The sequence below is a fragment of the Hyaena hyaena genome, unplaced genomic scaffold (assembly GCF_003009895.1).
Source record: "Hyaena hyaena isolate Hyena2069 unplaced genomic scaffold, ASM300989v1 scaffold_241, whole genome shotgun sequence".
NCBI classification, from domain to species: Eukaryota; Metazoa; Chordata; class Mammalia; order Carnivora; family Hyaenidae; genus Hyaena; species Hyaena hyaena.
The window spans coordinates 1,820,079-1,843,926 of NW_024080875.1; the positions used below are offsets into that span (position 1 = coordinate 1,820,079).

The 23,848-nt window shown below is 37.9% G+C and overlaps 1 long non-coding RNA gene across 2 annotated transcripts; it reads right to left on the reverse strand.

Annotated features, from left to right (window-relative positions):
- Positions 1-574: 574 nt before the first annotated feature.
- LOC120239963 lies at positions 575-23,729 on the reverse strand. Of its 2 annotated transcripts, none has more exons than XR_005530544.1 (3): positions 23,392-23,729; positions 1,702-1,828; positions 575-795 (listed from the first exon to the last, which is right to left on the reverse strand). It is a non-coding gene; the product is annotated as an uncharacterized LOC120239963 (long non-coding RNA). The 2 variants fall into 2 exon arrangements; XR_005530545.1 differs by lacking the exon at positions 575-795 and adding an exon at positions 1,269-1,583.
- Between the last annotated feature and the right edge of the window lie 119 nt (positions 23,730-23,848).

Below are 23,848 nucleotides of genomic sequence, written 5' to 3' on the forward strand. Positions count from 1 at the left end.
TGCCTTAGGGCAATAAAGTGGAGGAAAATGAAGATCCTCAGAGGCAGTGGGCTATCTCAAAACAGGTGCTAAACACATTTGTTTGTAATGATCATTCATATAATGTCATAAGATATATGGTTTATTTTATGTTGATTGTATAGAGTTTTATATGTCTGAACAGAATAATCACACAAAAAGCAAACTTTGTTGATAGAAACATAAGTCGTTTTAGGAAAACGGCATATTTCATGTGAAAAAGTATATATATTTGTGTGTATGTATATATGTAACACGTATATATGTATATATATATATATATATATATATATATATATATATCATATGTGTATGTGTGTGTGCGCACCTGCACACATACACACCAGAAGCCAATTGAGAAATCTTGGTAAAAGCAAAACTATCTATTTGACTTCCGTAGATAAAACTGAGGTGCACATTCATGTCTTCTAGTTCTAAGGTTGATCTTCTAAGAAAAACTTACGTGTTACAGAGTGCCTTCACTATGACCTTTTTTCTATTTCCTTGTTTGTGTGGGGTTCTTTTTTCCACTGGGTTGTGGAATTATGTGAGTGGCGTATGTCAAGTAGTGATTTGTCCCAACCTTCACCGTTCTCAACATGAGGTCTCCTTCTTGCATTTGTGGGCTCAGCGAGGGCAAGTTTCCAGCTGTGTTCCACCACATCACCCATTCTGTCATCTGAGTGGTGATATCAGGTAGCAGGGGAGGCAGGCGGGCACAGCAGGACCTGCTCCTCCAGTTTGTCCTACGTGCTGTTATCTGTATTTAAATAGCCACTTAGAAACAAAGCAAAAAAAAAAAAAAAAAAGAGTGATAAAATACACCACATTTCCTCATATTTTGTCTAACAAATGGACTCAAAAAGTACACTGGACAGTTCAGAATTCCTTTCATCAGCTTCTATATAAAGTTCCTGCAGTTCAGGTTCAGAAAAAACAAAAACAACAAAAACCTTAACTTGCCCCCAAGAAACAATCAGCAGAAAGTCACTGACAAAAGAGCAGGCAACCCCTGTCCGGTTTTCCCAGTACAAAGAGGAAGAGGACCCAGGGTTAGTGCTGAGCGTCAAGGAGCTGGTGCCTGCGTCAAACAACTCTTCTTCAGTGATTGCAAGGCTGTGGGGGTAACCAGCAGTTTCCACTGGCACTGAAGTCGGAACACCTGCAGTGTAGACTCGCCTAAATGCTACCATTTAATTTTATTATTCTGTAGCTTTAAACATTTTTGCTTTGCTTTTCTTTTTGGAGTTGTTAGTTTTTGGGAAAAAATGACAAACTTTAAAAATTCCCATTGCTTTAATTGCTATCAATGTTTGTATATACTACTTGTAGGCAATCAAATCGCATCTGCCTATTGAAAATCTTCAACTTCACTTAATTCCAAGGGAAATAATGTGTTGCTCAACTTTTAAAACACGGCATAGACAGTGTAGCTTCTGTTGACAAATGGATGTGCTACTTGGTTTGACATGAAGTATGGATGGCAAACGCGTGCTCTTCATCATGGAGGGCCGTGCATATGTGCTGCAACATCAAAGCTGGTCCATCACAACCTTGGATGCCTCCTGCTCATGATTTGGTGTGAATAAAAGGACATTTATAAGGCTATGACCCATATTAAGGCATCTTCTCCTTGCGAATATTAGTAACATTTGAAGAAATACAATAATCCAAAAAACTTACTGTTGACTGGCTTTCCTCATTCACTGTATTTGGGGCAGCGGATGGGAGGGAGGGAGATGTTTTCCAAAGGTCACTAGGTTGAAACAGCTGTCATCCTGCCCATGAATCTCAGGTCAATTTGGTGTCACTGGAGATGAAAGTACATCACATAGAACAAAGAAGTAAGTGAGAGAGGTTTTTCTTTGAACAGACCAAAAATTAATCTTTCCCAAAACACAGAAAATTAGCAAATCATTTACTATTTGAAAGCAATACACATATAGAGTTACTTCTAAACATGAAGGTTTATGGGGCATCTGGGTGGCTCAGTGGGTTAAGTGTCCAACTTTTTTTTTAAGTGTTTATTTCTTTATTTTGAGAGAGAGAGAGAGAGAGAGCATGAGCAGGGGAGGGGTAGAAAGAGAAGGAGTGAGGAGACAGAGACTCCCAAGCAGCCTGACAGCATGGAGCTCTACACAGGGCTTGAATCCACAAACCAAACCTACAAACGGTGAGATCATGACTTGAGCAGAAATCAAGAGTCTGTCACTTAACCGACTGAGCTCCCCAGGCCACCCTAGGATCTGACTCTTGGTTTGGCTCAGATCATGATCTCACAGTTAGTAAGTATGAGCCCTTCGTTGGGCTCTGCGCTGACAGGGGAAGTCTGTTTGGGATTTTTTTCTGTGTGCCCTTTCTCTCTGTGTGCCCGTGGCCCGCCTTTTCTCTCTCTCAAAATAAATAAGTAAACATTAAAAAATAAACATGAAAGTTTAATCTTTTTATTTTTTAATTAAAAACATTTTAAATTATTTATTTGAATAATAATTTATTTGAGAGAGAGAGAGAGACCAAGAGCACAAGCAGGGGAGGGGCAGAGGACAGGGAGACACAGACTCCAAAGCAGGCTCCAGGCTCTGAGCTGTCAGCACAGCTGACACGAACCAACTGTGAGATCATAACCTGAGCCAAAGTGGGATGCTTAACTGACTGAGCCACCCAGGTGCCCCCCCAAATTAAATCTTAATGTCTCCATCTTCCCTACAAATCTTTTTTTAAGAAGTAGAATCCCCAATTTTTAAAAAAAATTGAATGTTTTTTATTTATTTTTGAGAGTCAGAGAGAGACAGCTCTAGCAGGGGAGGGTCAGAGAGAGAGCGAGACACAGAATTCGAAGACAAGCTCCAGGCTCTGAGCTAGCTGTCAGCACAGAGCCCAACGCGGGGCTTGAACCCACAAACCGTGAGATCATGACCTGAGCCGAAGTCAGAGGCTTAACTGACTGAGCCACCCAGGCGCCCCATCCATCTTCCCTACAAATATTTACAGTTTATAAAAATATTTGAAAAAATTTTTGAGTAAGAATGTATAACATAAGAGCATAAGACCTTAGAAAACAAGAAAGCCTGATATAATCAATGTAAAATGAGTCGTGAAGGTTGGATTCATATTTCTTTCAACTTAAATGACTGAATCAGGAAAGGAATTTAAGCAGACATGAATGTGGATACCACATTCACTCTGATTTATATACCATATTAAAAATACATTATTTTATTTTTTTTAAAAATTTTTTAATGTTTTATTTATTTCTAGGAGAGAGAGAGAGAGAGAGAGAGAGAGAGCGAGAGCAGGGGAGGGTCAGAGAGAGAGGGAGTCACAGACTGAAACAGGCTCCAGGCTCTGAGCTGGCAGTCGGCACAGAGCCCGACGCGGGGCCCGAACCCACGAACCGCGAGATCATGACCTAAGCGAAAGTCGGACGCTTAACCGACTAAGCCACCCAGGTGCCCCTATTATTTTACTTTTTATAACATTATACATTATACTGTATTATAATGGTAATCCATATTTATTGTAGAAGTGAAAAATAAATCCAGGCATTTAACAATTCACTAATTTAACCAGTATATACCCAATACCTGCTGTGGGCTAGGTATTGGGTATATACCGCTAAATACAACAGATGTTGATCTGCCCCTTTGGAGCTTGGAGGCTACGGAGTGAGACAAACAATAACCTGCAAACACATAAATATGTAATTTAAAATTGGAATAGGTGCCTTGGTAAAAAGAGAGATCAGACATTGAGAATAACAGTGGAGAATCCACTTACAAAAAGGAACTTGGAGACCACACCTCAGAGAAAGAAGTTTTAAGTATTAAATTTGAACTTTTATCAAAGCAGTACACACACAGTTAAAAAAATTAAATAGGGAATGTATATGAGAAGTAATGATCTGCTTCTCCCATTGTCACTGTACACACAAGATGCAACCATTTTTTAAATCTCTTTTGGCTGTTTACCTTGCTAGTTGCTTCCATATGACAAAGTCACTGGTTTTTAACACTGACTGTCATTAGAATCCCCTTGGGAGGTTTGGAAACAGTACCAAACAGGTGGCCCATACCTGCAAAGGCTCTACTTTAACTCTTTGTGATAGCATCAACATTTAATTCTGCTTTGGTTAAAGAACATACTATTTAAGATTTTGATCTTTTGAAGTCTACTGAGATTTGTTTAATGGCATGCTTATGTTCTAAATTGGTGCATGTAACATATGATTTGAAAATAATGTGTATTTTCAAGTTATTGAGAGCAGACTTCTTTAATAGTTAATTAGATTACAGTGGTTGATATTTTTGTTCAGATTATCTATATCCTTACTGATTTTTGTTTCCTCCTTCTTATCAAATACTATTAAAATCTTCAAGTGTAATTTTGGAGTTACCTATTTCTTCCTTTCATTCTGTCAATTTTGCTTCACATATGGTGAAGTTTATTAGGCACATATATTAAGGCACATGTATTTATAATTATTATATATATTTAAATGTATTGGCCCTTTCTATTATTATGGTGTTTCTCTTTAACTATGGTCATGTTCTTGTCTGGAAGTCTACTTTGCCTGATATTCACATAGTTACCCTTGTTCTTCTATACATAGTGTGTGCATCAAATATTTTTTCTTGTGTTTATTTCCAACTTACCTGATATGTATAGAGCATATATGAGGTTATTGCTTTTGTATCTTGTCTGACAACACCAGCCTTTTTATGTAATATTTAGCTCACTTATGTTTAGTGTAATTATTGTTACAGTTTAACTTAACTGTGCCATTTTGCCATCTGTTTTTTATTTGTCTTATATACACTTCCCTTTTTGGTTCCTCTGTTCCTTCTTGTTTGCCATCTTTTAACCAGTTTTTTTTAGTGTTCCATTTTAATTTCTCTGATGGCCTTTTAGTTGTATCTTTTTGCATCTTTTAAGTAGTTGCTAATTTAGGGATTAAAATGTGCCTCTTCAGTTGATTACAATCTACTTAATGTTGAGTGAATACAGATAAAACTTCTAAAACTCTGAATAATTATGAAGATCATCTCCTTGTCTTTCTGCTACTTTTATATACATTTCAATAATACATATAGCTATACACCTATAAGCCTAACAGTACAGTGTCTCTCCCCCATAAAAATTCTCATCTATGAAAAAGCTCATTTTTAGATAACAGTGTACTGCAAGTTCTAGCCAGTTTAATAAGGTAAGAAAAAGAAATAAAAATCACAAGGATCAGAAAGGAAGAAGTAAAACCAATGAATATAGTTTCATCTTTTACTGCAGCTGAGCTAACTTCTCCAGCAACCATATTCAATCTTCTGAAAATTCTAAAAGAGAGCCAGTCATTTACATTTTGAGTACACACTCTGAATCTGACTTAATTAACTTTTTACTTTACTTTTCTTTTGCTTTTCTTTGGTATCAACAAGATGTATCATAAATGAGTTGAACAGATAGACATCTGTTGAATTTAGACTATGATATTTTGACATATTTGCTTTGGCTTGACATATGTAACATTTACATATATTTTCAAATAGACTCTTAGAATAGTTTTAGGTTTACAGAAAAATTAAGATATATGGAGTTCCCAGATATCTCCTGGAATACAATTTTCCATACTGACATGTTAGTATAGTACATTTGTTAACAACTAATGAGCCATATGGAGTTATTATTAATAAAAGTTTATACTTTATTCAGATTTCCCCAGTCTTTACCTAATGTCCTTTTTCTGTTCTGGGGTCCCATCCAAAATACCAGTTACATTTAGTTGTTAAGACTCCTTATATTTACTTTGGAGCAGTTTCTAACCCTCGTTTTTGATACCCTTTACAGTTTTAAGGAGCACTGGTCAGATGTATTTTATTTTTTATTTTATTTTTTTTAATGTTTTATTTATTTCTAGGAGAGAGACAGAGAGAGAGAGACAGCGTGAGCAGGGGAGGGTCAGAGAGAGGGAGTCACAGACTGAAACAGGATCCAGGCTCTGAGCTGGCAGTCAGCACAGAGCCCGATGCCGGGCTCGAACCCACGAACCGCGAGATCATGACCTAAGCGAAAGTCGGACGCTTAACTGACTAAGCCACCCAGGCGCCCCTGGTCAGATGTATTTTAAAATGTCCCCCTCGGGGCGCCTAAGTGGCTCAGTTGGTTAAGTATCCAACTTCATTTCAGGTCATGATCTCACGGTTTGTGGGTTCGAGCCTCATGTTTGGCTCTGTGCTGATAGCTCAGAGCCTGGAGCCTGCTTCAGATTCTGTATCTCCCTCTCTCTCTGCCCCTCCCCTGCTTGTTCTTTGTCGCTCTCTGTCTCTCAAAAATAAATAAACATTATGTGGTGCCCAGGTGGCTCTGTTGGTTAAGCGTCTGACTTCGGCTCAGGTCATGATCTCATGGTTTGTGGGTTCAAGCCCCATATCAGGCTCTGTGTTGACAGCTCGGAGCCTGCTTCTAATTCTGTGTCTCCCTCTCTCTCTGACCCTCCCTGCCTCAAGATCTGTCTCTCTCTATCTCAAAAATAAATAAACACTAAAAAAGCTTTTTAAATAAATGTTAAAAAAAATAAAAAATCTATAAAATGTCCCCCTCTACTGAAATGTATCTAACGTTTTTATCATGATTAGAGCAGGGTAAAGTGTTGTTTTGGAGGAAGGTCCTATAGGCAAAGTTCCACTTTCATCATATCATAACAAGGGTACATTCTATCAACATAACATATGAGTGTTGATTGTTGCCTTTGGTCACCTGACTTTGTCGTGTTCATCAGGTTCCTTCACTATAAGGCGACTCTTTCTTCCTTCTTTCCCTGTGAAAGTCTAGTGCATGTAGCCCTTCCTTAAGAAGTGAGGAGTTGTACTGTCCCTCCTTTGGGGTAGAGTATCTATACAAATTGTTTGGAGTTCTTTTGCATGAGAGATTTGTCTCTTTTCCCCATAACATTTATATCTTAATGCTGTCACTCTCTCTCTCTATTCATGAATCCATCTATTCATCCATTCATCCATCCATTCTATCAGCTATTTCCTTTACAGGTTAAACAAAGAAAATAGTAAAAATTATCTTGGTCTGTAAGACTCAGTATTCTTTCTAAACCTAAATTGGCATGTATTTTTTATTAATTTAATTTTTATTATTTATTTATTTTTAAATTCCAGTGTAGTTCACATACAGTGTTGTATATACTAGTTTCAGGTGTACAATATAGTGATTGAACAATTCCATATATTTCTCAATGCTCATCAAGGTAAGTGTTCTCTTAATAACCTTGACCTATTTCACCCACTACCTACCTTTTGACAACCCCCTGTTCTCTATAGTTAGGAGTCTGTGTTTTGGTTTCTCTCTCTCTTTTTCTTTTATTTTGTTTCTTAGATTCCACATATGAATGAAATCATATGGTATACGTCTTTCTCCGTGATGTCTTTTTTTTTGGTCTGTGCCCAAACAAAACTGAGCAAAATAATGTTATCATGTTTGCTTTCATTTTATTAATATTTGGCTTTTACTTGAAACTTTGCAATGAGATTCTCTGTATCTTATTATTATTATTTATTTTTGTATATTTAGTTTAGTGAATATGCTAATACTCTTATTACAGTTGAAGTAAAAAAAGATTCAACATCATCAACTGCTTATAGCAAATCAATAAATGAAACTGCCTCTACCACCGATTCCTAGGTTTGTCTCTACTTCAATAGTCTTGTTATATTTAGTTATCTCTTCGTAAATTTTAAGGCTTTATTTTTTTTAAACGTCTTATTTATTTTTGAGAGAGAGACAGAGTGCATGCAAGGGAGTAGTGGAGAGAGAGAGAGAGAGACACAGAATTTGAAGCAGGCTCCAGCCTCCAAGCTGTCAACACAAAGCCCAATGAAGGGCTTGAGCCCACAGACTGTGAGATCATGACCTGAGCCAAAGTCGGACGCTTAACCAACTAAGCCTCCCAGGCACCCCAATAAATTTTAAGTCTTTAAAGAAAAAATCCTTCCCATTTTGATTTCTCTAGTTTAAACTTTTGCTGTCTTTGAATAATAAAATTTAAACATAATATACTGGTGTTCCAGGAAATTAAAGCTAGATGTTTTCTGCAATGCTTAGGAAAACCATCAATTAGCAAAAACTAAAAAGTAAAATCAGAATGTTACTTTGACAAGATGAGCGCAAATAGTGAACAAACAACACGTAAAATAACAAATTCAAGGCATAAAGAAACTTTCAGGTGTTACTACTTAGAGAAACTTTAGTGTTAGGTTCTTTGTTTCTGGATTGAAAGCAACACATGTTTGCACTTAAATTTGGAAAGTTCTGCAGATACCTATTCTTAAGAGTAAACACTCCACAGTAAGTGGCTTAACCATAATGCATGTATACCAGGAATGGAGACCTCTGCTACGGGGAGGGAATGGAAAGATGAGAATAAGTGCAGAGGAACTTGGCAGGAGACAGAGACTAAGGGAATGGGTTTATGTGTTAAGCTTACTTTCATGGGAATTTTAAAATGAATTCAAAGTTGCTAAGTGAATAATGACAATAGCTATATTATAGAAAAATCTTTGTATCATTGTGGCGTAAAGAAATTCGAACATCTGAAAGTCACATTTATAAGAAGGGAATGGCTTTTGTTTCAGAGTTTAGTTTAGAAAGCGATGTACTCAAGAAGTATTTCACCTTCTGAACCAAATACTTCAAGCCCCTGAAAGCCAGCTACATGATGGAGCAAAAATATTTAATAGATTGATACTGGAGGGAAAAAGACTTGTAGTTAGATTGAAAATCTTTCAACTAAATGGAACTCCTACATGGAATTAGAATGACAAATTAAAATTGTCCAGATACAAAAAATACAACCTGGTTTTTGTTAAAATTAAACAACAAAGTCCTTATTCTGTTAAATGTATATTTATTGGCATTTTATCAGACTATCTTATGGAACCCACTTTGGTATATAACGTTGACAGAGGATTTTCAATTCGTCAGGTAAATTAAATAGTGACTTAACCTAGGTTTGCTTTCATTAATTCAATTTTGTTTCTTTTGTTTTTATTTAGTTACAGTGAGAAGATTTTGGCTGAACATATGATATTGTTCAGGATGGTATCTATGAATAGCTATTGGCTCTACTTATTTAGAGTAAAAGTACCTGAAGAGATTCTCTCTCTCTTTTTTTAATTAAATGTTTATTTGTTTTTGAGAGAGAGCAAGCGAGCAGAGGAAGGGCAGAGAGAGGGCGAGCAGAGGGCCTGATGCTGGGCTCAAATTCAAAAACCGTGAGCTCTCAACCTGAGCTAAAGTTGGATACAACCGACTGAGCCACCCAGGAAGCCCAGAGATTCTTTTTTTAAAAATGCAGTTTAGTTGACATATATTAAATTAGTTTCAGGGGTACAATATAGTGATTCAACAATTATATACATCATGAAATGCTTACCACAATAAGTATATTGTAATATTGCTTCAGATTCTGTGTCTCCTTTTCTCTCTGACCCTCCCCCATTCACACTCTGTCTCTCTCAAAAATTAAAAAAAAGAATAAAGAACTGATATATGCTATGATGTAGATAAACTTGGCAAACATTCTGTTAAACATAAGAAGCCAGTCACAAGAGACCATGCTGAATGAGTCTATTCTTAGGGAATGTCCAGAACTGGCAAATCCAAAGAGACAGAAAATAGATTGGTGGTTGCCTAGGGCAATCCTTGCCTAGAGGGAACAGGGTGACTGCTAAAGGGTAAGGGATATATTTGGGTTCATCAAAATGCTCTAAAATTATTGTTGTGATGCCTACACAATTCTGTGAATATTCCGAAAACCATTGAATTGTATACTTTAAAGGGGTGAATTTTGTGCTATGTGAATTATATCTCAATAAAGCCATTAAAAAAAAACAGCAAAAAACACCCTAATGCCTGTGAAGAGAGCAACAAAAAACTTTAACATCTATTTATTTTAATGTTTTTTATTTATTTCTGAGAGAGAGAGAGAGAGAGACAGCGTGAGCAGGGGAGGGTCAAAGAGAGAGGGAGACACAGAATCTGAAGTAGCCTCCAGCTACTTTAGCTAGTTGTCAGCACAGAGCTCTAGCAGAGCTCAAACCCATGAACTGTGAGATTCTGACCTGAGGTGACGCTGGACACTTAACCAACAGAGCCACCAAGGCGCCCCTCTAACATTTACATTTAAGCAAAAACATTAAGAGCTGTTATGAAGCAGACCATTTGAGTCTTAGTCCTAGCTCAATCATTTACTAGCTGTGGGATCCAGCACATTCTTTAACCTCTCCATGCCTTAGTTTCCTATCTGGAAAATGGAGACACTGGTAGTTCCTACTTCACTCAAGGTGGATATCCATTAGATTTTGTATAATTGAATGTTAATGGGAATAAGTACAATGGTCACGTTAGAGCTCAGTAAATGTTATCCATTATTTGCAGAGAGCTCTATCTAACATTCTTAAAGTACTCTTACTAACATTTTCTCACTTGATAATACAAATACTTGGGAAATTTACATTTCGTCCACCTCAGTAAAATTTAAGCAGCATGTTTTTGACCCTCAAAACTCCTGATGTCTGTCATGCTCCTTACCCTTCCTTCACTTCGTGGTACCCAGGATTTAACTCTATTTCAGTCTTGCTTTTACCTAATTTCTGCTAAGATGTCAATAAATATCACTTAATAATGTGATGAAGCCAAGGAATTTCCATGTTAAAAGAGAGATCTTAAAAACCAAAAGAACTTGTATAATCTGAAGGGAAGGTGACTCCCCAATCGTATCCTTATGTATAATTATGTATCAATTAGGGACACAGCCTGACCTGCCCACTCTGTGCTGGGATCTGATTTTTGTGATTTAGTCTGTAAATTTTGTCTATTTTAAAAATGGCTGAAAAGTCTTAAAAATGTATGAAATCTCTCATATATACAATTTCTACTTCTTTAGATTAGTCCTTATGGTAATAAACAAAGATCCTAAAATTTCCTTTAATTCTGAGAATTTTATTACAAAATGAAGCATTTTTTCTTGTTAAAAAATCAATAACTTCAAATAAAAAGAGTAACAAAACACCTGTATTACCCCTGCTTTGATGGGGACTTCCATTTTTGTATATATAAACATACAAATACATACTTTAAAGAACAGAAATCATACCCACTGTGCACTCATTTTTTCCTACCCAACAATATGATCTTTTGTGACTTTTATTTCTGAAATATTTTTTTAAAGGTAAACTCTACACCCATCACAGGGCTTGAACTCACAACCTGAACATCAAAGATCAAATGTTCTAAGAACCATATGATCTTCTCGATAGATGCAGAAAAAGCATTTAACAAAGTACAGCATCCATTCTTAATAAAAACCCTCAACAATATCGGGATAAAAGGAACACACCTCAACATAATAAAGGCCATCTATGAAAAACCCACAGCTCATATCATCCTCAGTGGGGAAAATCTGAGAGCTTTTCCTCTACGGTTAGGAACAAGACAGGGATGTCCACTCTCACCATTGTACTGGATAGGCTAGCCTCAGCAATCAGACAAAACAAAACACAAAAGAAATAAGTCATCCAAATCGGGAAGAAAAAAGTCAAGCCTTCACTATTTGCAGATGACAGATACTCTATATAGAAAACCCATGGGGCACCTGGATGGCTCAGTTGGTTAAGCGTTTCACTTTGGCTCAGGTCATGATCTCACAGAGTGAGTTAGAGCCCCCCATCAGGCTCTGGGCTGACAGCTCAGAGCCTGGAGTCTGCTTCGGATTCTGTGTCTCCCTTTCTCTCTGCCCCTCCCCCACTCACACTCTGTCTCTCTCTTCCTCTCTCTCTCTCTCCCTTTCTTAAAAATAAACATTAAAAAGTTAAAAAAAAAAAAAAGAAAACCCAAAAGACCACCAAAAATTCAATCAAATCGCAGGATACAAAATCAATGTACAGACATCTGTTGTATTACTTTGTTTTTAAATTTATTTTGAGGGAGAAAGAGAACATGAGCAGGAGAGGGGCAGAAAGAATCCCAAGAAGGCTCTGCACTGTCATTGTGGAGCCCGATGCTGGGCTCAAACTCCCGAATGGCAAGATCATGACCTGAGCTGAAATCAAGAGTCAGACAGTTAACCACTTAACTGACTGAGCAACCGAGGTGCCCCTAGGTTGCACTTCTCTACACCAATAATGAGGCAGCAGAAAGAAAAATCAAGGAATCAGTCTCATTTACAATTGCACCAAAAACCATAAGATACCTAGGAATAAATGTAACCAAAGAGGTAAAAGATCTATATTCTGAAACTATAAAACACAGATGGGTGATAGACATTAAGGAGGGCACTTGTTGGGATGAGTACTGGGTGTTGTATGTAAGTGATGAATCACCGAATTCTACTTCTGAAACCAATATTGCACTTAATGTTAAGTAACTAAAATTCAAATAAAATTTTTAAAAAATCCACACTTATGAAAGAAACTGAAGATGACACACACAAAAAAATGGAAAAACATTACATGTTCATGGATAGGAAGAAAAAATATTGTTAAAATGTCTATACTACCTAAAGCCATGTACACATTTCATGCGACCTTTATCAAAATACCACCAGCATTTTTTCACAGAGCTAGAAGAAACAATCCTAAAATTTGTATGGAACCACAAAAGACTCAGCCAAAGCAGTAGTGAAAAAGCAAAGCAAAGCAGGAGGCATCACAATTCCTGACTTCAAGTTATACTATGAAGTTGTAGTGATCGAGACAGTGAACTGGCACAAAAACAGATGCATTGGAGCACCTGGGTGGCACAGTTGGTTGAGCGTCTGAATCTGGATCTTGGCTCAGGTCATGATCTCACAGTTCGTGAGACTGAGTCCAACATTGGGCTCTATGCTGATGGTGAGGAGCCTGATTGGGATTCTGTCTCTCCTCTCTGCCACTACTATGCTTGTGGTCTCTCTCTTGTAAAATAAATAAATAAACTTAAAAAAAAAAAAAACCAACCAGACACATAGATCAGTGGAACAGAATAGAAAACACAGAAATGGACCCACAACTCATCTTCAACTTCAACAAAGCAGGAAAGAATAGCCAATGGAAAAAAGACAGTCTCTTCAACAAATGGTGTTGAGAAAACTGGACAGCAACATGCAAAAGAATGAAACTGGACCACTTTCTTACACCATACACAAAAGTAAATTCAAAATGGTTTAAAGACCTAAATGTAAACAGGAAACTGTCAGAATACTAGAGGAAAACACAGGCAACATTTGATTTGACTTTGGATGTAGCAATTTCTTACTAGATATCTCCTCCAAAGAAAGGGAAACAAAAGCAAAAATAAACTATTGGGACTTCATCAAGATAAAAAGCTTCCATACAGTGAAGGAAACAATCAATAAAACTAAGAGGCAACTCATGGAATTGTAGAAGATATTTGTAAATGATATATCTGATAAAGGGTTAGTATCGAAAATCTATAAAGAACTTATCAAACTCAACACCCAAAAAACAAATGATCCAGTTAAAAACTGTCAGAAGACATAAGTAGGCATTTTTCCAAAGAAGACATCCAGATGGTTAACAGACACATGAAAAACTGTTCAACATCACTCATCAGGGAAATACAAATCAAAACCACGATGAAATACCCTCTCACAGCTGTCAGAATGGCTAAAATGAACAACCTAGGCAATAACACGTTGGCAGGGATTTGCAGAAAGGGGAACTGTCTTACAGTGCTGGTGGGAATGCAAACTGGTGCAGCTACTCTGGAGAACAGTATGGAGGTTCCTCCAAAAAACTGAAAATAGAACTATCCTATGATTCAGCCATAGCACTATTAGGTATTTACCCAAAAGATACAAAAACACTGATTAGAAGGAATACGTGCACCTCGATGTTTGTAGCAGCATTATCAACAGTAGTCAAACTATGGAGAGAGTCCAAAGGTCCATAGACCAATGAATGGATAAAGAAGATGTGGGGTGTGTGTGTATGTGTATATATGTATGTGTACATCTTCTTTATCCATCTATGTACATACATCCATATATGTATACATATATACATATATATACACATAATGGAATATTTATATTAGAATATACATAAAGGAACATTACCCAGACAGCAAAAAGAAAAATTTTGTCATTTGCAATGAGGTGAATAGAGCTAGAGTGTATTATGCTAAGCAAAACAAGTCAGAGAAGGACAAATACCATGTGATTTCATTCATATGTGGAATTTAAGAAACCAAACAGATGAACATGGAGGAAGGGAAAAGAGACAAATCAGGAAATATACTCTTAACTATAGAGAGCAAACTGAGGGTTACTGGACGGGTGGGTGCGTGTGGAAATGGGTTAAATGGGTGATGGGTATTAAGGAGGGCACTTGTGAGGAGCACGGGATGTCATATGTAAGAGGTGAATCACTAAATTCTACACCTGAAGTTACTATGCTGTTTGTTGACTAACTGGAATTTAAATCAAAACTTGAAAAAAAAAATCATAGGGAAACATGACCAAAAAAATAGCACATATTCTACCTACTGAATCAGACAGGTGCCCCGTATTTCTGTAATATTTTAATAACTCCATCTCATTATACAAATGTGGAATGACTTATTTAAGCAATACTCTAAGGATGGATATTTAACATATCTGCGTGGGATAATGAATATGCTACAATTATGTCAAAAATAAACAAAATGCTAGGAATTTAAGGGAAGTAAGGCATTTCTTCCAATTTTCAGCCTTGGGGCCTTTGTAACGGTGATACAGTCTGGAGTTCTATCATCAGTGATAAATATTGAAACCTGAGGATTCAGAGGAGGACAGTAAAGAAAGCACTGAGTAATAAGAATTGAAATTTTTTTAATGTTTTTTTTTAAATTTATTTCTAGAGAGAGAGAGACAGCATGAGCTGGGGAGGGTCAGAGAGAGAGGGAGTCACAGACTCTGAAACAGGCTCCAGGCTCCGAGCTGGCAGTCAGCACAGAGCCCGACGTGGGGCTCGAACCCACGAATCGCGAGATCATGACCTAAGCGAAAGTCGGACGCTTAACCGACTAAGCCACCCAGGCGCCCCAAGAACTGAAATTTTTTAATCTTAAGAAGAGAATGCTTACAGATGACTATATGCTTATTTATATATAAAGACTATCCTATATGCACATCACACCCATAGTCCATGAGTATTAGAATTATTGTGTATATCTCTACTTCTAGCCTGAGAGTACCAGAGGCATTTCATTTTACTCTCTACTTACCCTGTAGTGTGTACTGTTTATTTGAAGAATAAAAGTCTGTTGAACATAATTATGACATTTCAAAAGAAGAGAGAGTATTGATACTTTAGTCCTGCCTACAGTGACTGTTAATTTCCATAAACTTCTAAAGAAAACTGCCAGTCATATGACTCTGTACATATCACTAGTATGCTACTGTGTGTTTCTTATTCCCATGAAGAAGAATTTAAGACTTTAACTCACTGTCTTACTCTAGTAAGTCAGGTCTCTCTCTCTCTCTCTCTCTCTCTCTCTCTCTCTCTCTATATATATATATATATAATATTACTGAAATGTAAACACAATTGTGTTGAAATTATGACCCACTTGCTAATTTGAACTGTATGAAATGTTAACTAAATGCATCTGTATTTACACAGGTATGTTTGCTTACTGGGTAAGCATAGTTGGAAATGTTTCATTTATTTAAGTTTATTTATTTATTTTGAGAGAGGGAGAGTACATGCATGCAAGTGGAGGAGGGGCAGAGAGAGAGGGGAGAGAGAGAATCCCAAACAGGCTGCTTGACGAGAAGGTCAATCCCGAGGATGCTGAGATCATGACTGGAGCTGAAATCAAGAGTCTGATGCTTAACTGACTGAGCCACCCAGGTGCCCCGGAAGTGTTTCACTTAAGTGTGATGATCTGACGGTCTTATGGTGCAGCTGAGGGGCAAATTTTTCCTACTAGTTATACAAATCAGGCTTTATGGGCATATGTATTCATATGTATTCAAATTACATAGTCTCAAAGTGGAAGTTGTAACATTTTGCTAGCCTGTTGAGTAGTAAGGTAACTGTGAACTTTCAGGTTGTTTGAATCACAATTTATCATATTTGATCACAAAATAATTTAGGAGGCTTGTGCTATGCTAAGCTAGGTCTGATTCTTGTCAGGGCTGGTTGGGGTTTGTGAACAGGAAACAGAAAATGTCCTTAATGAGGTCTTCCTTCCATTTCCTTCCCTTCCGTTTCCTTCCCCTTTCCTTTTTCTTTTTCTTTCTCTTTTTATAGCAGTTAACAAAATTTAGTCAAGTCTCTAGTTAATGAAGACAAACATCATATCTTATCCTCTTATTATAACTCTTAATTTCCCAGTAAAATCAAGTAGTTTGCAATAGTGGGCATTAAATACTCTTTTAAAATGGTTTCTTTCTTTATTCCACCGCCAAAGTTTGTAGAAAAGTGCTTATAATGTATTTAAAGTGCTTAGGACAGTGGCTAAACATAGCTGGCATTCAATATGTTTTAGCTATTTGGGGTTTTTTTGGTAAAGAAAACAATATTTTAATATAAAAACTTACAAAGTTAATGGGCACAGTTACAATAGACAATAATTTAGAGCTCAAAAGGAAGAACCAAAATGAAAGAAAAACAGCAATTAGGATTATGAAAGGCATCAAACAACCAAGATGCATGTTATATTGTATCTTTTTTTAATCTAATAATGTAGTCCTATAGTTTCTGAATAAGTTCTATAGTGAACAGGGTTAATTACTCTTCCTTGTTCACAGTGCCACCTTCAGGAGAGAGGTTTCCTTAATTTAGTGCAAGTGCACTAACTGCTGGATAGAGCTAGGTCAAGTACCTAAAGAAAAGGCATAATACAGCAGTGTATGTTTGAATTTAAATGATTATCAAGAGAATGACAACTCTGAGTCTTTACATCTGACTGGGTTCAATGCAGAAGACCAATCTCTGAACTTTTAAATTTTGATGTGGGAAATTTAAAAATTGATTAGAAAGGAATACATAGAATTTATAATTTATTTTCTTTTGGAATATCATACTTAGATCATAATATGTAAATCGTGCAATTATTAGATCATCACCAAGAGCTTTTCAAAAAAATTTTTTTAATGTTTATTTTTGAGAGAGAGACAGGGTGAGAGTGGGGGAAGAGCAGAGAGAGAGGGAGACACAGAATCTGAAGCAGGCTCCAGGTTCTGAGCTGTCAGTACTGAGCCTGACTTAGGGCTTGATCCCACAAAATGTGAGATTATGACCTGAGCAGAAGTCGGACACTTAACTGACTGAGCCACCAGGTGCCCCATTACCAAGAGATTTTAACAGTTTCCCTTGATATTTTGTTCCCTTAACCAGTCTCAGAAGGAAATACTCCAGGGGCGCCTGGGTGGCTCAGTCAGTTAAGCATCTGACTTCAGCTCAGGTCATGATCTTGCGGTCAGTGAGTTTGAACCCCTCATTGGGCTCTGTGCTGACAGCTCAGAGCCTGGAGCCTCCTTCAGATTCTGTGTCTCCCTCTCTCTCTGGCCCTTCCCTGCTCCTGCTCGCTCGCTCTCTCTCTCTCTCTCTCTCCCCCCCCTCTCAAATAAACATTTAAGAAAGTTTTTAAAAAGAAGGAAATATTCCATATTGAGTAAAAACTAGAGTTAAGTAATTACTTCTAGTACTTAAAATAGTATTCAGTTCATGAATAATTGATTGAAAAAGCTGAATAAATGGTTGAAGGAGCTGAAGTAGGTCAGATCAACAACCTGACAGAGGAAAAGGGGGAGAGCCATTAGAATTACTAGAAGTATAAAAAAAAAAAAGAATTACTAGAAGTGTCTAGTGCTACACTGTCCAGTACAGTAGCCATTAGCTATGAGGACTTGAAATGCAGATAGTATGAATTGAGATGTCCTGTAAGTGTAGAATATATACAATCTTTTGAAGACTTAATAGAAAAAAGTCATAAAATATCTCATTAATATTTTTATATGGATTACATGTGGAAATGATGTTTTACATGTATTAGGTTAAATAAAATATATTATTTAAATTAATCTCACCTACTTATTTTTACTTTTCTTAGCATGTCTACTAGGAGGTGTAAAATTATGTTTATGGCTTGCGTTATATTTCTACCAGGCAGTGCTTTCTAGGGCATACAAATCAGTGTAACAGCAGTACCCATGACAGGTTTACTGAGCACATGCCATGTGCCCGGCATGTATTAAGTGCTGATAAGAAGATGTTCAGGTAGGGGCGCCTGGGTGGCTTGGTCGGTTAGGTGTCCGACTTTCGCTTAGGTCATGATCTCGCGGTTCGTGGGTTCGAACCCCGCGTCGGGCTCTGTGCTGACTGCCAGCTCAGAGCCTGGAGCCTGCTTCAGTCTGTGACTCCCTCTTTCTCTGACCCTCCCCTGCTCACGCTGTCTCTCTCTCTCCTAGAAATAAATAAAAATATTAAAAAAAAAAAAGAAGATGTTCAGGTAAAGTTCGATAATCACTTGTGTTTTTACCTGGATATTAAAGCTGGGAGATCAAATAATTGCTCCAGATGTTACAGATAGCAAATGGAAGGGAAGTTATTCAAACCAAATCTGGCTGGACTTCAGAGCTCACTTCTGTAATACCTACACTATACTAACTCCTGGGATACCCTTTACTTGAAATTAAATCAGAGCCATGTAGAGAAGGTAGAGCTTTTAATTCAAACATTCAGTTCTATAGCAGGGAAAAATGAGGCTAAGAGAAGTTAAGTAATTCCAAGACCTCTTGCACTAGAATCACATACAGTTAATCACACGATTTGGGGTGGGTGAATCAAAATAAATTCTAAATGGTAAAAGAAGAGGGTGCTATGAGAGCAAATACTTAGGGAGTGGAATATGGCCTGGAAAGTTAGATAAGGAAGTATTGTTTGAATTAAGGTCTGGAATAAGAACGGAAATTAACTAGGGCAAGGAGGAGGAGCATATTACAGTTGACCCTTGAACAACACGGGTTTAAACATCATGCATTCACTTACACACAGACTTTTTTCCCCCATAAATACAGTACAGTACTGTAATTTTTCTTATGATTTTCTTAAAAACATTTTCTCTTCTCTAGCTTACTTTATTATAAGAATATAGTATATAATACATATAACATACAAAATATGTGCTAATTGTTTATGTTGTCAGTAAGGCTTCTGGTCAACAATAAATAGATTTGGGGGATGCAAAGTTATGTGCAGATTTTCAACCACGTAGGGGGCTGATGCCCCTTAAGACCCTCATTGTTCAAGGGTCAACTGTACACACAGATCTCAAGTGAAGGGGAATGGGTTGTTGGAAAAGTCTTTATAAGAAGAATGCAAAGAGGTGGTTGGTTCTAAGGCAAAGCTGGAGAGAAACGCAGAGGCCAGATCATTTGGGGAATTTTCAGCCTTATGAAGGTTCTGGTTAATGATGTGGCCAAGCTGACACAACTAGTAAATGGAAAAAGCTAAGATTCCAAAACCAAGTCTTCTGGCTCCAAAGCCTGTAGTCTTTTCACAACTCTATACCACAAAGTAGCAAAAAGACTAGAATGAACACATTTTGTGTCATTCTGACTTTAATTCAAAAAATAAAACTGGATTAGGAGCAGAACATTTATCTGGAAGATACTCCACAGTGGAGTGGAGTGGAATTTCAAATGGAAGGAGTCTCTCGTGTTCCTGCATGTTTCCTAAATATACTAAAGTTCCAAGCTCTGGAGGACTCTTTATCTAGTCTATTTCTCAAAACTGATTTGCAGCAAGTAAATTTGAGGGGTGAGCTAACCTCTCCATCTGGGAGAAAGAGCAGGCTTGCTTCTGCTTACTATAAAAAGCAGTGGATTCCCCAAGCTAAGCATTCTTCTCTCATGCAACCCACTGTGGGGGCAGGCATCTTTATGGGCCCTCTGCATTGCACCTCTGAGATTTGGAGGCGTGGTGAATTGATGTAAACATGATGCTCCTGCTGTTCGCTGTGTTGTGAGTAATAAAGTCCTTTGTCTCTGACCCACAAGTCTTCTACCAGCATCTATGAACCAGCAGGAGGCTAACTTCTTAGGTGGTCAATAGGATTAAATCAAACCCCAAACCTAAAAGTTTACATCTAAACTACCAGTGGCCCCTGGAAAACTTGAGAAAAAAAGAAGGTGTAAGAGTAAGCAATCTTAAAATAGTAAGAAGGAACAAATACTGATTATTAAATTAGTCAGCTTTTTGCATGGGTTTATCTAAACTGCCCCTCCAATTCTTCACCCTCTGGTTTTATAAAAAGAAGCCCTGACTTTAGGACTTAAGGCTCCAAACTGCCCTTTGGTGGTACTCTGCTTCTTTTTATGTTAAGCCCTAGAAAGCTAACTTCTCCTGTGCTGGTGGGAACCGGGGCAGCGGCGTTAGCGTTGCTGGGATCACTCTCCATGAAAGGAGGACTGGCTGACTTCAGTCAGTTTCCCAGTTGAGGGATACCATGGGGAGGTCACTTTGGTGGGTAATTTGTCAACTGTATGATGCAGAGGCGAGAAATATTTTAGCGTTCACTCTGGCTACTCTCTCCTCATTTTTTGAAATCAATTTTTAATGTTTTATTTATTTCTGAGAGAGAGAGAGAGAGACAGTGTGAGCAGGGGAGGGTCAGAGATAGAGGGAGACACAGAATCCTGAAACAGGCTCCAGGCTCTGAGCTGTCAGCACAGAGCCCGACCGAACCGTGAGATCATGACCTGAGCCGAAGTCAGACGCTTAACCGACGGAGCCACAAAGGTGCCCCACTCTCCTCATTTTGTAATTTGACTTTTTGTGGGGAGGAGTAACTTGGCCAAAATCAACCTATGAGTGAATGGCAGAGTGGAACTCCACTGTTCTTTTCACCACTCTGCTTCTAATCCACTTCTCCAGAACTATCATCAATTCATTGCAATTATGTGGTACTGACTTACCATGCTCAAATCTGGTGGATAAACAAGAATTTAATTCATTTACAATTGTAGATATGTAACTTTCTAGAGGGGGATTGCTTCCATATCAAGGGTAAGACTTAACCGACTTAAGCTTAAGTCATAAATCAAAAAGTTGCCTGGTGAGCATAGAATTGGAACATATTTAAAATGTGTATTCTCCAGTGTTATAACCATCAGACTTGAGTAGCCATATGGATTCCTCTTGATTTAGTGTATTACTACTTATAGAAGTTTGGATTGGAGTTTGGAATTTGTTCACTTGGATACTATTTCTTTACCATCTAATATGTGTCAGACACCTACTATATGTAGGCTCTGGACCTAAGGATATTAGCCTCTGGCAAGTGCTTTATAGAGACATATTTATTATCCAAATACTCTATTAAATTAGCCATCTAAGTACCATTACTTCATCTTGAAGGAAAGAATTTTTACTTTCAGGAGTTTTATAATATCTTTCTTGAATCTCATTATCAGTCTGTATACTAGAGAGTAATTATCATATTTTACAAAGGAGGAGACTGAGACTTAATGTGGTAAAATAATGTGTTTCAAGTGACATGATTAGCAAGTGGCAGGCCCAGGAAGACCCAAATCTACCTTATTTGAAGTACCTTTGCTTTCCACTATACCCGTTAACACAATTTTCTTAAAATTGGGTTCATTGGGGCGCCTGGGTGGCTTAGTCGGTTAAGCATCCGACTTTCACTTAGGTCATGATCTCTCAGTTCGTGGGTTCGAGCCCTGCATCGGGCTCTGTGCTGACTGCCAGCTCAGAGCCTGGAGCCTATTTCAGTCTGTGACTCCCTCTCTCTCTGACCCTCCCCTGCTCACGCTGTCTCTCTCTCTCTCTCCTAGAAATAAATAAAACATTAAAAAAAATTTAAAATTGGGTGCATTACTTTCTAGGCATAGTCATATTAAGGTCTTTATTCTGTGACTCTATACTCCTACTTCCATGATTTGGGAATGGTTCTAATCTCATCTACAAATCAATTCTGCAAACAGTTATTTAAAATGAACTATGTACAAAACGTACTATGTACAAATCACTGAGCCATTCTCTGGAGGATGTAGAGATGAAAAAGACAGGATCTTTGTATTATTAGAGATTACAATACACATACACAAACACAAAACCTGGAATTAAGCTGACTAAAGACACAAACAAAATGCTATGGGAACATAGGGAAGAAAAAGTTAGAATTAGGGAGGTTTGAGAAGGGTTTTGGAGCAGGGAATTGAAATTTCAAAGGTAAGATTGGTAGAAGACACACACAGACACACACACACACACACACAGACACACACACACACCTGAAATGTGAGGTAGCCTGGGGGTGGGGTGCTTTGGTGGATCAGCTGGTAGAGCATGAGCCTCACATTTTCCTTATAAACAAACAAATAAATAAGCAAACAACAATAACAACAGGAACAACAAGAGATGTAGCCTGACGGCAGGAGAGTGCTGGGCATCACCTACATTGTGGGGAACAGAATATACTGGTGGTATTGTTGCAGATGATGCAAGAAAGATACAAGTTGAGTTGTAGAGGGCTTGCACATCAGCTAGAAAGTTTGGAACTGAATTCTGTATGTAAGGAAGATCCTTACAGGGATTTGGGGCAGGGGAGAAATCCAGTTCAGTAAAGATAATGCATATGGCCTTTTATAGCTTTACCACTGGATCCCGTCAGCTTTACGTGGTGTCTGGAACTTGTTCTGTGCGAATAAAACATGTTAAATGAATGAAATTGAGGGGAATAGACTAGATATTGTATTATCAACTAGGTTACTGTAATAATAGTTCAGGAAGAGGGCAGATGTAATTAACACTGTAGAAGTGAAAATGCCTGTCCTTGACATCTGGGTTTGGGCTTTATGGGAAGGGAAGGTGTTAAAGAAGGCTGACTTTGTTCCACAAGGAAGATAGCGATATTGGGAACAGGGTGCATGCAGGTAGAAAAAAGATGGTTTGGGGAGAGTGGGAATAAGAAAGATTCTTAATTCTGTTTTGAATTATGTTGTGTTTAAAATGCTGGTAGGATCTCTAGTAAAAGAATTTTTAAGTCTATAGCATTCGTGAGCCTTCTTTGAGGTGGTACCATGTTCATATACCTCACTTTATCCATAGTTTATACAGATTTGTACTGATTTCAGTTTGATATTTTCCTTACATTCCTTACAATTCTGGGGAAGTATCTTATTTTAGTTCGTACCCTATGCAAGAACTACCTTAAGCAGAAAGAGAAGGGGAAAATACATAAAAGTAGTTGGAGGCGAAGTGATCTTCAGATTTCATGCTTTAAGCTGGGCAAATTGTACCCTTCATCTTCATTAGCTCGAGTATCATGGACAAACATATTTTAAAGGACAGATCCTGTACTTACAAATCAGGCGGTAACCGAAAAATATGCATGTACAAAAATGACTTATACCTGAAAAAGTAGTAAGTCCAGGTGACCACAGGTGACATGGTAGTTTATTGACTTTCTTCTGACGGTGGCTTTTATTTGGTAGAACCTTTGGAAGTTGTTTTTCGAGTCCTGCTGATAATCTGAATTATAAGGGATTCATTTATTCCTTCCCACGTGCCATTTTGAGCTATATGTAATTGGGAGCAGACACACTGCATTTATCAGTCCAGAACATGATGGTGTCCCTCTCTTTCTTTTCCCAAACTTCACAGCTAACTTCCTGACTCGACCATCCCACGTGGGCGGGAGCCGAACGGATCCCGCCAGGAGTGGCGCTTCTCCCCCACCCCCACCTGGCGGACACGTGCCCCAGGGGCCGTTGGAGTGCACAGCAACGGTCCCTTTTGTCCGGTAGGCGGGCGCCAGAGCG